The 15,293-nt window shown below is 44.9% G+C and overlaps 1 protein-coding gene across 2 annotated transcripts in view; it reads right to left on the bottom strand.

Annotated features, from left to right (window-relative positions):
* The window catches only part of rab31 (RAB31, member RAS oncogene family), a 180,145-nt gene that overhangs the window by 77,179 nt on the left and 87,673 nt on the right, over positions 1-15,293 (bottom strand). The gene's annotated exons all lie outside the window — the stretch shown is intronic.

The following is a 15,293-nucleotide window of genomic DNA, read 5'->3' as shown; positions in this document are numbered from 1 at the left end:
CCCACCTGGAGCCAAGCGATCTCCTGGGAGAGGCAAAAAACCAGATAAAAACACAGGCCAGTTAGGAAAATTCCTCTCCGACCCATCCAGGCAATCGAAATTAGTTGAGGCGACCACTCTGGCCGTATTAGATTCCCTGAAGGACTTATCATTGTATCTGCACCAGCCAACAAGAGGTTATCCAGTCTAATCCCAATTACAAGCTCTCAGTCCGTAACTCTGCAGGTTACAGCACTTCAAATGCCCATCCAAGCACCTTTTAAATGTGGTGAGGGTTTTTGCATCCACCACCTTTCCAGGCAGTGAGTTCCAAACCCCCACAGCCCTCTGCGTGAAGAAGCTTCCCTTCAAATCCCCTCTAAACCTTCCATCAACCACCTTAAATCTATGCCCCCTGGTAATTGAGCCCTCCACCAAGGGAAATAGGCCCTTGCTATCCACTATATCTAGGCCCCTCAAAATTTTGTACACCTCAATGAGGCCTCACCTCAGCCTCCTCTGTTCCAAGAACAACAAACCCAGCCTATCCAATCTGTCCTCATAGCTAAGATTCTCCATTCCAGGCAGCATCCTCGTAAATCTCCTGTGCACCCTCTCCAGTGCAATCACGTCCTTCCTATAATACGGCAACCAGAACTGCACGCAGTATTCCAGCTGTGACCTAACCAAAGTATTATACAATTTAAGCATAACCTCACTGCACTTGTATTCTATGCCAATAAAGACAAGCATTCCTTATGCCTTCTTAACCACCTGGCCTGCTTCTTTCAGGTATCTGTGGACAAGCACTCCAAGGTCCCTTTGTTCATCTACACTTCTAAATGGCTTACCATTTAATGTGTATACCCTTTCCTTATTAGCCCTCCCCAAGTGCATTATCTTATGCTTCTCTGAATTCAATTCCATTTGCCACTGTTCTGTCCACCTGATTAGTAGATTGATATCCTCCTGCAGTCCATGACTTTCCTCTTCATTATCATCCACACAGCCAATTTTAGTGTCATCTACAAACATGTTAATCATACCCGCTATGTTGCCAAATTAAATTAATTAAGGGTTAAGTCATTGCAGGGGAGCCCAGACCCGTGTCATGCTCCTCCTGTGCTATGTGGGAAGCCAGGGACGCTTCCAGTGTCCCTAACGACTACATGTGTGGGAAGTGTATCCAGCTGCAGCTACTGACAGACTGCATTGCGGCACTGGAGCTGTGCATGGATTCACTCTGGAGAATCCGCGATGTTGAGGATGTCGTGAATAGCACATTTAGTGAGTTGGTCATACCGCAGGTAAAGGTTACTCAGGTAGATGGGGAATGGTTGACCATCAGGAAGAGCAGTGGAAGGAAGGTAGTGCAGGGGTCCCCTGCGGTCATCCCCCTCCAAAACAGATACACCACCTTGGATACTGTTGGGGGGGGCGGGGGATGATTCAGCCAAATTCATGGCACCATGGGTGACTCTGCTGCACAGGAGGGCAGGAAAAAGAGTGGACGAGCTATAGTGGTAGTGGATTCCATTGTAAGGGGAATAGATAAACGTTTCTGTGGCCGCAATCGAGACTCCAGGATGGTATGTTGCCTCCCTGGTACAAGGGTCAAGGATGTCTCGGAGTGGCTGCAGGACATTTTGGAGGGGGAGGGTGAATAGCCAGTTATCGTGGTGCATATAAGTACCAACGATATAGGTAAAAAACGGGATGAAGTCCTACAAGCTGAATTTAGGGAGCTAGGAGTTAACTTAAAAAGTAGGACCTCATAAGGTAGTAATCTCAGGATTGCTACCAGTGCCACGTGCTAGTCAGAGTAGGAATTGCAGGATAGCTAAGATGAATACATGGCTTGAAGAGTGGTGCAGGAGGGAGAGATTCAAATTCCTGGGACATTGGAACCGGTTCTGGGGGAGGTGGGACCAGTACCAAACAGAGGGTCTGCACCTGGACTGGACCAGAACCAATGTCCCACGGGGAGTGTTTGCTAGTGCAGTTGGGGAGGGGTTAAACTAATATGGAAGGACGATGGGAACCTATGCAGGGAGACAGAGGGAAGTAGAATGGGGCAGAAGCAAAAGATAGAAAGAAGAAAAGTAAAAGTGGAGGGCAGAGAAACCCAAGGCAAAAATCAAAAAGGGCCACATTACAGCAAAATTCTAAAGGGGCGAAGTGTGTTAAAAAGACAAGCCTGAAGGCTCTGTGCCTCCATGCGAAGAGTATTCGTAATAAGATGGACGCATTAACTGCGCAGGCAGCTATTAACAAATATGATATAATTGGCATTACGGAGACATGGTTCCAGGATGACCAAGGCTGGGAACTCAACATCCAGGGATGTTCAACATTCAGGAAGGATAGACAGAAAGGAAAAGGAGGTGGGGTAGTGTTGCTGGTTAAAGAGGAAATTAACACAATAGTAAGGAAGGACATTAGCTTGGATGATGTGGAATCTGTATGGGTAGAGCTGCGGAATACCAAAGGGCAGAAAACGCTCGTGGGAGTTGTGTACAGACCACCAAACAGTAGTAGTGAGGTTGGGGACAGCATCAAACAAGAAATTAGGGACGCATGCTATAAAGGTACAGCAGATATCATGGGCAACTTTAATCTACATATAAATTGGGCTAACCAAACTGGTATCAATATGGTGGAGGAAGATTTCCTGGAATGTATTAGGGATGGTTTTCTACACCAATATGTCGAGGAACCAACTAGAGGGCTGGCCATCCTAGACTGGGTGATGTCTAATGAGAAAGGACTAATTAGCAATCTTGTTGTGTGAGGCTCCTTGGGGAAGAGTGACCATAATATGCTAGAATTTTTTATTAAGATGTAGAGTGACACAGTTAATTCAGAGACTAGGGTCCTGAACTTAAGGAAAGGTAACTTCGATGGTATGAGATGTGAATTGGCTAGAATAGACTGGCAAATGATACTTAAAGGGTTGACAGTGGATAGGCAATGGCAAACATTTAAAGATCACATGGATGAACTTCAACAATTGTACATCCCGGTCTGGAGTAAAAATAAAACGGGAAGGTGGCTCAACCGTGGCTAACAAAGGAAATTAAGGATGGCGTTAAATCCAAGGAAGAGGCATATAAATTGGCCAGAAAAAGCAGCAAACCTGAGGACTGGGAGAAATTTAGAATTCAGCAGAGGAGGACAAAGGGTTTAATTAAGAGGGGGAAATAGAGTATGAGAAGAAGCTAGCTGAGAACATAAAAACTGACTGCAAAAGCTTCTATAGATATGTGAAGAGAAAAAGATTAGTGAAGACAAACATAGGTCCCTTGCAGTCAGAATCAGGTGAATTTATAAAGGGGAACAAAGAAATGGCAGACCAATTGAACAAATACTTTGGTTCTGTCTTCACGAAGGAAGACACAAATAACCTTCCGGAAATACTAGGGGACCTAGAAATAGTGGATGCATTGGTGATCATTTTCCAGCAGTCTATCGACTCTGGATCAGTTCCTATGGACTGGGGGATAGCTAATGTAACACCACTTTTTAAGAAAGGAGGGAGAGAGAAAACGGGGAATTATAGACCGGTTAGCCAAACATCAGTAGTAGGGAAAATATTGGAATCAATGATTAAAGATGAAATAGCAGCGCATTTGGAAAGCAGTGATAGGATCGGTCCAAGTCAGTATGGATTTATGAAAGGGAAATCATACTTGACAAATCTTCTAGAATTTTTTGAGGATGTAACTCGTAGAGTGGACAAGGGAGAACCAGTGGATGTGGTGTATTTGGACTTTTGAAAGGCTTTTGACAAGGTCCCACACAAGAGATTGGTGTGCAAAATTAAAGCACATGGTATTGGGGATAATGTATTGACATGGATAGAGAACTGATTGGCAGACAGGAAGCAGAGAGTCGGGATAAACGGGTTCTTTTCAGAAAGGCAGGCAGTGACTAGTGTGGTGTCTCAGTGCTCAGTGCTGGGACCCCAGCTATTTACAATATACATTAATGATTTAGATGAAGGAATTGAGTGTAATATCTCCAAGTTTGCTGATGACACTAAGCTGGGTGGCGGTGTGAGCTGTGAGGATGATGCTAAGAGGCTGCAGGGTGACTTGGATAGGTTAGGTGAGTGGGCAAATGCATAGCAGATGCAGTATAATGTGGAACAATGTGAGGTTGTCCACTTTGGTGGCAAAAACAGGAAGGCAGAATATTATCTGAATGGCGGCAGATTAGGAAAAGGGGAGTTGCAACGAGACCTGGGTGTCATGGGTCATCAGTCATTGAAAATTGGTATGCAGTACAGCAGGCAGTGAAGAAGACAAATGGCATGTTGGCCTTCATAGCTAGGGGATTTGAGTATAGGAGCAGGGAGGTCTTACTGCAGTTGTACAGGGCCTTGGTGAGGCCTCACCTGGAATATTGTGTTCAGTTTTGGTCTCCTAATCTGAGGAAGGACATTCTTGCTATTGAGGGAGTGCAGTGAAGGTTCACCAGACTGATTCCCGCGATGGCAGGACTGACATATGAGGAGAGACTGGATCGACTGGGCCTGTATTCATTGGAGTTTAGAAGGATAAGAGGGGGTCACAATGAAACATATAAAATTCTGACAGGACTGGACAGGTTAGATGCAGGAAGAATGTTCCCAATGTTGGGGAAGTCCAGAACCAGGAGACACAGTCTAAGGATAAGGCGTAAGCCATTTGGGACTGAGATGAAGAGAAACTTCTTCACTCAGAGTTGTTAAGCTGTGGAATTCTCTACTGCAAAGAGTTGCTGATGCCAGTTTGTTGGATATATTCAAGAGGGAGTTAGATATGGCCCTTACGGCTCAAGGGATCAAGGGGTGTGGAGAGGAAGCAGGAAAGGGGTACTGAGGTGAATGATCAGCCATGATCTTATTGAATGGTGGTGCAGACTCGAGGGGCCGAATGTTTCTATGTTTCTATCTGAAAACTTTTTAATCATACTCCCTATATTCAAATCTAGATCATTGATGTATACCACAAAAAGCAAGGGACCCAGTACTGAGCCCTGCAGAACCCCACTGGAAATATCCTTCCAGTCACAAAAACATCCATCAACCATTACTCTTTCCTTCCTACCTCAAAGCTAATTTTGGATCCAACTTGCCACTTTGCCCTGAATCCCATGGGCTTTTACCTTTGTGATCAGTCTGCCATGTGGGACCTTATCAAAAGCTTTGCTAAAGTCCATATACACTACATCGTACACACTGCCCTCATTGACCCTCCTGGTTACCACCTTGAAAAATTCAATCAAGTTAGTCAAACACGATCGTTCCTTAACAAATCCGTGCTGACTGTCCCTGATTAATCCTTGCCTTTGTAAATGTAGATTTATCCTGTCCTTCAGGAATTTTTCCTATAATTTTCCTACCACTAAGGTTAGGCTGCCAGGCCTGTAATTACTCGGCCTAACCCTTTCTCCCTTCTTAAACAAGGGTACCACATTAGCAGACTCCAGTCCTCCGGCACCATGCCTCATTCCAAAGAGGATTGGAAAATTATGGTCAAGGCCTCCATTTCCTCTTTTGCTTCGCTCAACAGCCTGGGATTCATTTCATCCGGGCCTGGGGACTTATCCACTTTCAAAGCTGCTAAGGCCCTTAATACTTCCTCTGTCACTATATTTATTTCGGCAGAATTTCACACTCCTCCTCGATAGCAGTATCTACACTGCCCCTTTCTTTTGTGAAAACAGACGCAAAGTATTCTTTAAGAAGCATACCCACATCTTCCGCCTCCACACACAGATTACCCTCATGGTCTCAAATAGGCCCTACCCTTTCTTTAGTTACCCTCTTTCTCTTAATATATTTATAGGACATCTTTGAATTTTCCTTGATTTTACTTGCCAAGAATTTTTCATGCTCTCTCTTAGCATTCCTAATATCCTTTTTAATTTCACCTATGAACTTTCTATATTCTTCCAGTGATTCTGAAGTATTTTTTTCTTTATCTTTCCCTGTAAGTCCCTAGACATCCAGGGAGCTCTATAATTATTATTCCCACCCTTTTTCTTTAAGGGCACATGTTTGACTTGAGCCCTCCGAATCTCCGCCTTGAATGCCTCCCACTGTTCCAACACTGATTTACCTTCACTTCTCAACTTAGCAAAGTTAGCTTTTCCCCAATTTGGGACTTTTATTCCTGGTCTATCCTTGTCCTTATCCATAACTACCTTGAATCTGACTGAATTATGGTCACTGGCACCCAAATGCTCTCCCACTGTTACCCCTTCTACCTGCCCAGCTTCATTCCCCAAAACTAAATCCAGAACCTCCCCCTCTCATGTTGGGCTTGTTACATACTTACTAAAAAAGTTCTCTTGAATGCATTTGAGGAATTCTACACCCTCTATACCCTTCACACTATATTTGTCCCAATTAATATTAGGATAGTTGAAATCCCCTATTACTGCCCTATGGTTTTTGGACTTCACAGCAATTTGCCTATATATTTGCTCCTCTATCTCCCTCCCACTGTTTGGGGGTCTATAATACACGCCCAGCAGTGTGATCGCTCCTTTTTTATTTTTCAGTTTGACTCATTTGGCCTCATTTGATGATCCCTCTAACATATCATCCCTCCTCACAGCTGTAATAATTTCTTTAATCAATACCGCAATCGCATCCCCCATTCCCCCCCCCCCACTTTTTACCCCCCTCTTTGTCCTGTCTAAAAATCCTGTAACTAGGAATATTGAGCTGCCAAATCTGTCCCTTTTTCAGCCATGTCTCTGTAATGGCTATAATGTCATACTCCCAAGTGTCTACCTGTGCTCTCAGCTCATCCGCCTTAATCGCTTTACTCCTTGCATTGGAGTATATACCGTTTAGCACAGGAAGACCTCCTTGATTACTACTGACTAACCCGTGGTTCCTCTGTCTTACAGATTCACTTTCTGCATTCTTGATTTCCAATTTCAGCTTCCATATTGAATTTGTTCTCGGGTTCCCATCCCCTTGCCAAGCTAGTTTGAACTCTCCCCAACAGCACTAACAAAACTCCTCGCAGGGATATTGGTCCCGGCGCTGTTGAGGTGCAACGTGTCCGGTTTGTACAGGTTCCCTCTCCCCCAGAAGTCACCCCAATACCTCAGGAATTGAAAGCCCTCCCTCCTACACCAACTCTCCAGCCAAGCGTTCATCCTCTCTATCCTTCTATTCTTGTACTTATTAGCATATGGCACCGGTAGTAACGCGAAGATTACTACCTTTGAGGTCCAACCCTTTAATTTTTCTCCTAGCTCCCTAAATTCTGCTTGTATGACCTCATCGCTCTTTCTACCTATGTAATTGGCCCAGATATGGATCACAATCTCTGGCTGTTCACCCTCTCCCCCAAGAATGCCCTGTGTCCACTCTGTGACATCCTTCACCCTGTCACCAGGGAGGCACCATACCATCCTGGAGTCATGTCTACAGCTGCAGAAATGCCTCCATATTCCCCTAACTACAGAATCTCTTACCAGTAAAGGTCTTTTATTCTTTGTCCCTCCCTCCTGCCCAGCTGAGCCACCCATGGTGCCTTGGACTTGGCTCTGGCTGCACTCCCCAGAGGCACCATCGGTGCTCAAAAGAGAATATTGGTTAGAAAGCGAGATGGACTCAGGGGGCAGGGGATTCGTGCACTACCTGTCTAGCGTTCTTCCTCCGTCTGGTGCTCACTCACTTCTCCTCTGCCTGCATGCTTTTAAGCTGCAGGGTGACCACCTCCTGAAACGTCCTATCCACGTAGCTCTCAGTCTTGCAGATGCACCATAGTGACTCCAGCCGGGGCTCATGCTCCGAAACGCAGAGCTCAAGTAGTTGAAGCTGGAGACACCTCATGCACACTTGGTTGTCTAGGCTGCACGAAGCATCCAGGACTTCCCACATGTCGCAGGACATGCACTCCACAGGACTGAGCTGCCCCGCCATCCCTCTAATTAAACTTATCTGTTATAAAAGAGAAAGAGAGATACTTATCAATCAACCAGCCAATCACTCACCTGTCTGGACGAGGGCTATGAGCGGACAGAGGTCAGAAACGTAGTTTGGAGCTGAATCTGAAATCAGCGGAACGCAGGGGAGTAACGCATTCAGTAGCGGGAGACCTGGAGGTCGGCCTGTGCCGTCACAGAAAAGCAGGAAACAGAACTGGAATATCCATGACCAACACTGACCCCTCTCCACACTGAAGGGATAATATATTAGCATCGATAGAAGATTGACTAATTAACTAACAGAAAACAGAGAGTCAGGATAAATGGGTCATTTTCCGGTTGGGGTGCCAAAGGGATCGATGCTGGGGCCTCAACTATTTACAATCTATATTAATGACTTAGATGAAGGGACAGAGTGTAATGTAGCCAAGAAAGCAATTGTGAGGAGGACACAACAAATCTGCAAAGGGATGTAGACAAGCTAAGTGAGGGAAAACATTTGGCAGATGGAGTATACTATGGGAAAGGTGTGAGGTTATCCACTTTGGCAGGAAAAATAAAAAAAACACATTATTATTTAAATGGAGAGAGGTTACAAAATGCTGCAGTATAGAGGGACCTAGGGGATCCTTATGCATGAAATACAAAAAGTTTAATATGCAGGTACAGCAAGTAATCAGGAAGGCAAATGGAATGTTGGCCTTTATTTCAAAGGGGATGGAGTATAAAAGCAGGGAAGTTCTGGTACAACTGAACAGGGTATTGGTGAGACCACATCTGGAGTACCATGTACAGTTTTGGTCTCCATATTTAAGGAGGGATATACTTGCATTGAAGGAAGTTCAGAGAAGGTTCACTAGGTTGATTCCTGAGATGATGGGGTTGACTTATGAAGAATGGTTGAGCAGGTTGGGCCTATACTCATTGGAGTTTAGAAGAATGAGAGGTGATCTTATTGAAACATACAAGATAATGAGGGGGCTCGACAAGGTAGATGCAGAGAAGATATTTCTACTTGTGGGGGAAGCTAGAGCTTGGGGGCATAGTTTAAGAATAAGGGGTCACCCATTTAGAACTGAGATGAGGAGGAATTTCTTCTCTCAAAGGGTTGTAAATCTGTGGAATTCTCTGCCCCAGAGAGCTGTGGAGGCTGGGTCATTGAATATATTTAAGGCGGAGATAGACAGATTTTTGAACGACAAGGGGATAAGAGGTTATGGAGAGCGGGCAGGGAAGTGGAGCTGAGCCTAAGATCAGATCAGCCATGATCTTATTAAATGGCGGAGCAGGCTCAAGGGGCCAAATGGCCTACTCCTGCTCCTTTTCCTTATGTTCTTATGTTCTTCCCTGTCAAACCTACCCCACCCAACTCACTGCAAGCAATGCCACAAGGGATTGACTAGTATATAAAATCTAACTGGACAGAGAGTAATCATGTTATGCAGGCTGAGAGAGATAAAAGCAAGTGTGTGACTGATAATACAACTTGCATATATCTAGAATGCTGCTCCCCACATATTCCTCCCCCATTGTTGATCCCTGATTCCCTCTTCTCCTGAAGATGATGATTCATAGTGAGGTAGATTGCGCTGCTCCAGGGAGTCTTCAGTAACTCACCCAAAAGACCATTCTTTTGCATGTGGGCACAAACAGAGTATTAGTGGTACATTCAATCACAGGCTGAATTACAGTCGAGCCAGATCTTGGCCTTACCCGAATATCCACGTGCATATTTCTGAAGGGGCCGCCGCTTAGATGGCAGGAATTATTTTTATTTTGAATTCTCCCCTCCCTATCCGACTGATTCTGAAGCCATTTGTAGCACCATCCCTACCCTGGCTTAGTCAGCTAACTCTCAAAGTTATACAGATGAAGGAGTCCATTCAGCCCATCTAGTTCTTCCTCCAATGGAGCCTCCGCTGTCGCCTATGACAGCATAGGAACACAGGAACAGGAGCAGGCCATTTAGCCCCTCAAGCCTGCTCCACCATTCAATGAGATCATGGCTGATCTGTGACCTAACTCCATTTACCCGCCTTTGGCCCATATCCCTTAATACCTTTGGTTAACAGAAAGCCATCAATCTCCGATTTAAAATTAACAATTGATCTAGCATCAATTGCCACTTGCGGAAGAGAGTTCCAGACTTCTACCACCCTTTGTGTGTAGAAGTGTTTCCTAATTTCACTGATCGGTCTGGCTCTAATTTTTAGACACTGCCCCTTAGTCCTAGACTCCCCAACCAGGAGAAATTGTTTCTCGCTATCTACTATATCAGTTCCCCTTAATATCTTGAAAACTGTCTAACTATCTCTTGTATTATTCCAGAGCTTTTGCATGCACTGCTGCTTGTGGTTAAAGGGGAGTTGAGGAGTGTATTCGGTGGCGGAAGCAGTATATGGTCTGTAATGATGTCCCTCTGAAGGCAGGTACATTGTAATTCTTCTTGCTTTTCTCTTCCGATAGTTTATTCCCAAGATGATGAGAGAGCAAAGCCCGGCACCTCACAACATATTGCTCAAGAGTGCACGAGCGTACAAAGCTCCCACATCTGAAGAAGATGTGCTCTGAAGAATTCAACTTCCTCATCCAGGTCACGCAGCACAATTGGGAGTACCCAAAAGGATTGCTATCCTTCCACCTTGCTGAGCCGTACCAATAGTAGTAATGGCCCAGACTGCAGACAAGTGTCTCCTGAAAAAACGCAGTTACAGCATGAATGATCAAAAATGGAAGCTACCAGAATATGCAGGGTGTACAATGCAGCCAAACAAAAATACTGGTGGCGTATAAGGAACAGACCGTCTTCATATACAGCACAGCTGATCAACCTACATCTACAAAGGAGTAGCTTTCGGTCTCTCTATCTTCCGAGCTCTCCAACCAATTCTGGAAAACTATACTCAGTTCGTTAGATATATTCAAGAGGGAGTTAGATGTGGCCCTTATGGCTAAAGGGATCAAGGGGTATGAAGAGAAAGCAGGAATGGGGTACTGAAGTTGCATGATCAGTCATGATCATAGTGAATGGTGGTGCAGGCTCGAAGGGCCGAATGGCCTACTCCTGCACCTATTTTCTATGTTTCTATATTTCTCCTCTATACACCTCAGTTGACCTCTTTCAAAGGTACATGTCACAGATAAGATCTCGTAACTTATCCGTTCTTGAATCCTTTTAAGAATAATCTATTTACATAAACAGTCTTAGATGTTTACTTCAAAGATACTTTACATAACCAAGTCTTCCTGATCGGTTTGTCTTGGGACCTTTGAGCACGAGTTTTATTAATAACATATCTCCCTAAACATAAGAACATAAGAAATAGCAGCAGGGGTAGGCCATTTTGGCCTCTCGAGCCAGCTTTGCCATTCAATAAGATCATGGCTGATCTGATCAGGGACTCAGCTCCACTTCCTACCCACTCCCCATAACCCTTTATTCCCTTATCACTCAAAAATCTGTCTATCTCCACCTTCAATATATTCAATGACCCAGCCCCCACAGCTCTCTCTGGAATTCTCTGACCCAGATTTCAGAGAAGAAATTCCTCCTCATCTCAGTTTTAAATGGGCGACCCCTTATTCTGAAACTATGCCCCCAAGTTCTAAATTCCCCTATGAGTGGAAATATCCTCTCTGCATTCACCTTGTCGAGCACCCTCATTATCTTATATGTTTCAATAGGATCACCTCTAATTCTTCTGAACTCCAATGAGTATAGGCCCAACCTACTCAACCTATCTTCATAAGTCAACCCCCTCATCTCCGGAATCAACCAAGTGAACCTTCTCTGAACAGCCTCCAATGCAAGTATATCTTTGCTTAAATACGGAGACCAAAACTGTACGCAGTACTCCAGGTGTGGCCTCACCAATACCTAGTACAGTTGTAGCAAAACTTCTCTGCTTTTATACACCATCCCCCTTGCAATAAAAATCCACGCTATACCATAGTTAATTGACCCCTCTGCCTATATTTGTTACACCAGCCAAACATTATACATTAATCATTCATGGTCGATGCTGGCCCAGCCACTTATTTCCTGGCTGAGGCATCCCGCTGTTTTCCTGTTTGTCTTTAGAAAGCCTTCTGCTCTACGACCAGTTATCATTATGCCGGTCAGTTCGATTATTAACCCTTAGCTCTCCAACAGCGAACTGAACCTTGTTGGGTCGAGCCTCATCCAACCACAGGAACATTTGCATAGGAATAAATAACAATAGTTTTAATCAACTAATGGGGGATTCCACAGACTGAAAGTGAAGTTGTTGCTTGTGCACAAAAGAATGCCAGCAAATCGGGCATGGAGCGAAGACGCCATTGGGTTTTCCCATCTAATGCATGGTGCAAATGAGGCCCCATGATACAGGATATTGGTGAGGCCACACCTGGAATAATGCGAGCAGTTTTGGTTTCCAACTTTACGAAAGGATATACTTGCTTTGGAGTCAGTTCAGAGAAGGTTCACTAGGTTGATTCCGGGGATGAGGGGGTTGACTTATGAGGAAAGGTTGAGAAGGTCGGGCCTCTACTCATTGGAATTCAGAAGAATGAGAGCTGATCTTATCGAAACATAGAAGATTATGAAGGGGGCTTGACAAGGTGGATGCAGAGAGGATATTTCCACTGATCGGGGAGACTAGAACTAGAAGGCATGAGACCTTAGAATAAGGGGCCGCCCATTTAAAACTGAGATGAGGAGACATTTCTTCTCTCAGAGGGTTGTAAATCCATGGAATGCGCTGCCTCAGAGCTGTGGAAGCCGGGACACTGAATAAATTTAAGACAGAGATAGACAGTTTCTTAACCGATAAGGAATTAGGGGGTTACGGGGAGCGGGCAGGGAAGTGGACCCGAGTCCATGATCGGATCAGCCTTGATCGTATTAAATGGTGGAGCAGGCTCGAGGGTCCGTGTGGCCTACTCCTGTTCCTATTTCTTATGTTCTTATGATGCATGCACTGTTATGTATGAATAAAGAGTCTGACTGAATACTGTGAGCTCAAAGTAAAGTGTGACCTTAGTCTTTTATTGCAGGTCTCCAGAGTGCGTCTCCAGCCTGTGAAACCTCCTTAAGTACCTGTGCTCCCAAGGGATTGTGGGATCCCCTGGGACTCCAGTGGATGAACCCTCTGGTGGCTGTACAAGGTATATACAAGTTTACATACACAACGTCATAAAATTGCCGCGAATTCTGCTCTTTTTTCAGATCTATGTTTTTTCCTTTTCTTCAGGAATGACTTTTTTTTTCTGCTCCTTTGCTGAGACTAATTACAGGATCGCAGCAAGATTAGCTAACTCCGTGCTGACCAGGCATCGAACTCGCAAACCTCTGTGGTCTGTATGGCTCAATTCCACACCGAACAGTGCACTTAGGAATGGATTGTCCAGGGAGCTTCAGGGTCATTCAATGCATCTTGGGACACACATGCGCATGTTACTAAACCTTGTGTCTCTCTTTCCAGTCCATTAGGAGGTACCAGAGACAGCAGAAAGCCTGAACTGCTGTACAAGTAGCCACAAAACAATCAATGTAAACGGATAAATATTGACGCCTGTCTGCTGGAAATCTTCTAGTGCAAGTTCGTAACATTACATGAGAATTATTGTAACGCATCGCATTCATCTGCATTTACTAATGACCTGCACTCAGTAATGTGATAATTTAAAGTTTTTTATTTTATTTGCTGTGAATTGATTTTGGCGCAAATGGTAGCTCTAAAGGTTCCAACAGGAACATCCAACCAGCGTTTGGAACGACCAGAGGCTCCTAATAGGATTCAACTGAACTGGAAAATTTGAAAAATGAGAAATTTACATTTAATATTCTTCATTATATTGACACCATTTTTTAAAAAATTCCATTTAGAAAATTTGGCCTAGAAATTCAGGCATTGCCCATTAAGGCCCATTTTGAAGGGAAAATGGCGGCCACCTCGCTTCCACCCGCTACTGGTGGCCGTCATTTTGGGTAGGTCGGCATTGCTGCCGATGCCTACACTCGGTGCAGCTATTTAGGTTAGGCAGATCGTGACATCAGTTAGTATGCAACTCTAGACCACCGTCAGGTTGGGCGTGTTAGTTGCAAGATGTTTAGACCCCCAACATCCTCTGGGTAAAAACATTTCTCCTCAACTCCCCTTTGGTCCTTCTACCAATTACGTTAAATCTATGCCCCCTAGTTATTAACCCCTCTGCTAAGGGAAATAGGTCCTTCCTCGTCACTCTATCTAAACTCCTCATAATTTTATACACCTCAATTATATCTCCCCTCAGCCTCCTCTGTTCCAAAGAAAACAATCCCAGCCTATCGAATCTTTCCTCATAAGCCAAAATTCTCCACTCCAGGCAACATCCTCGTAAATCTCCTCTGTGTCCTCTTTAGTGCAAACACATCTTTCCTGTAGCAGAACTGTATGCAATCTTCTTCTTCTTCTTCTTAGGCGGTCCCTCATATCGAGGCTTCCACGCCAAAAAAAGATGAGTTCACAGGTGTTTCAATAAAGGACCTAATATTCCAGGTCTAGAACTACATATTGAAGGGTGGAAATTGCCTGTGCGTGGATTTTTTTAATGTGTGGTGACCGTTGCACACCAGCCACCACACGGGCTTGTCAGAGCTAGGCCTTGGTCCAGTGGCAAGGATTAACCAAGACCACTGGAGACCAGCTCTGCTGCACGGACCTAGTGCACACACATATCGCAGTGTGGGCTGGCCCGTGCTGCCCCTGGGCCCTCGCCAATTCTGGGCCCCGAACTCACATCTCTCCTGGGCCCCTGATCACGTCACTCTGCAATCTTTCGCCGCTCCTTCGCCCTGACCTCGCTGCTCCTGCTGTACCTGCCCACGCTCCAATCAGCGACCTGGTATCCGGTAAAAAGTGTATGCACTACTCTAGCACTGGCCTAGTGTTTTATACAGTTCGAGCATAACCTCGTTGTTCTTATATTTTATGCCTCAGCTAATAAAGGAAAGTTTTAGTTGTTGGCGACCAATAAGCTCAGCCCCAGGACATCGCTGCAGCAGTTTCTCACGGCAATGGTCCTAGGACCAACCATCTTCAGCTGCTTCATCAATGACTTTCCCTCCATCATAGGGTCAGAAGTAGGGATGTCCGTTGATGATTGCACAGTGTGCAGCTCCATTCACAACTCCTCAGAAAATGAAGCAGTCCATGCTCACATGTAGGAAGGCCTGGACAATATTCAGGCTTGGGCTGATGAGTGGCAAGTAATATTCGCGCCACATAAGTGCCAAGCAATGACCATCTCCAACAACAGTGAGTCTAACCGCCGCCCCTTGATATTCAACGGCATTACCATAGCCGAATCCCCCACCATTACCATCCTGGGGGGGGGTTACCATTGACCAGAAACTT

The sequence above is a fragment of the Pristiophorus japonicus genome, chromosome 1 (assembly GCF_044704955.1).
Source record: "Pristiophorus japonicus isolate sPriJap1 chromosome 1, sPriJap1.hap1, whole genome shotgun sequence".
Lineage (NCBI taxonomy): Eukaryota > Metazoa > Chordata > Chondrichthyes > Pristiophoridae > Pristiophorus > Pristiophorus japonicus.
Note: the sequence above shows the minus strand (reverse complement) of the source record. Positions and strands in the feature narration are given on the sequence as shown.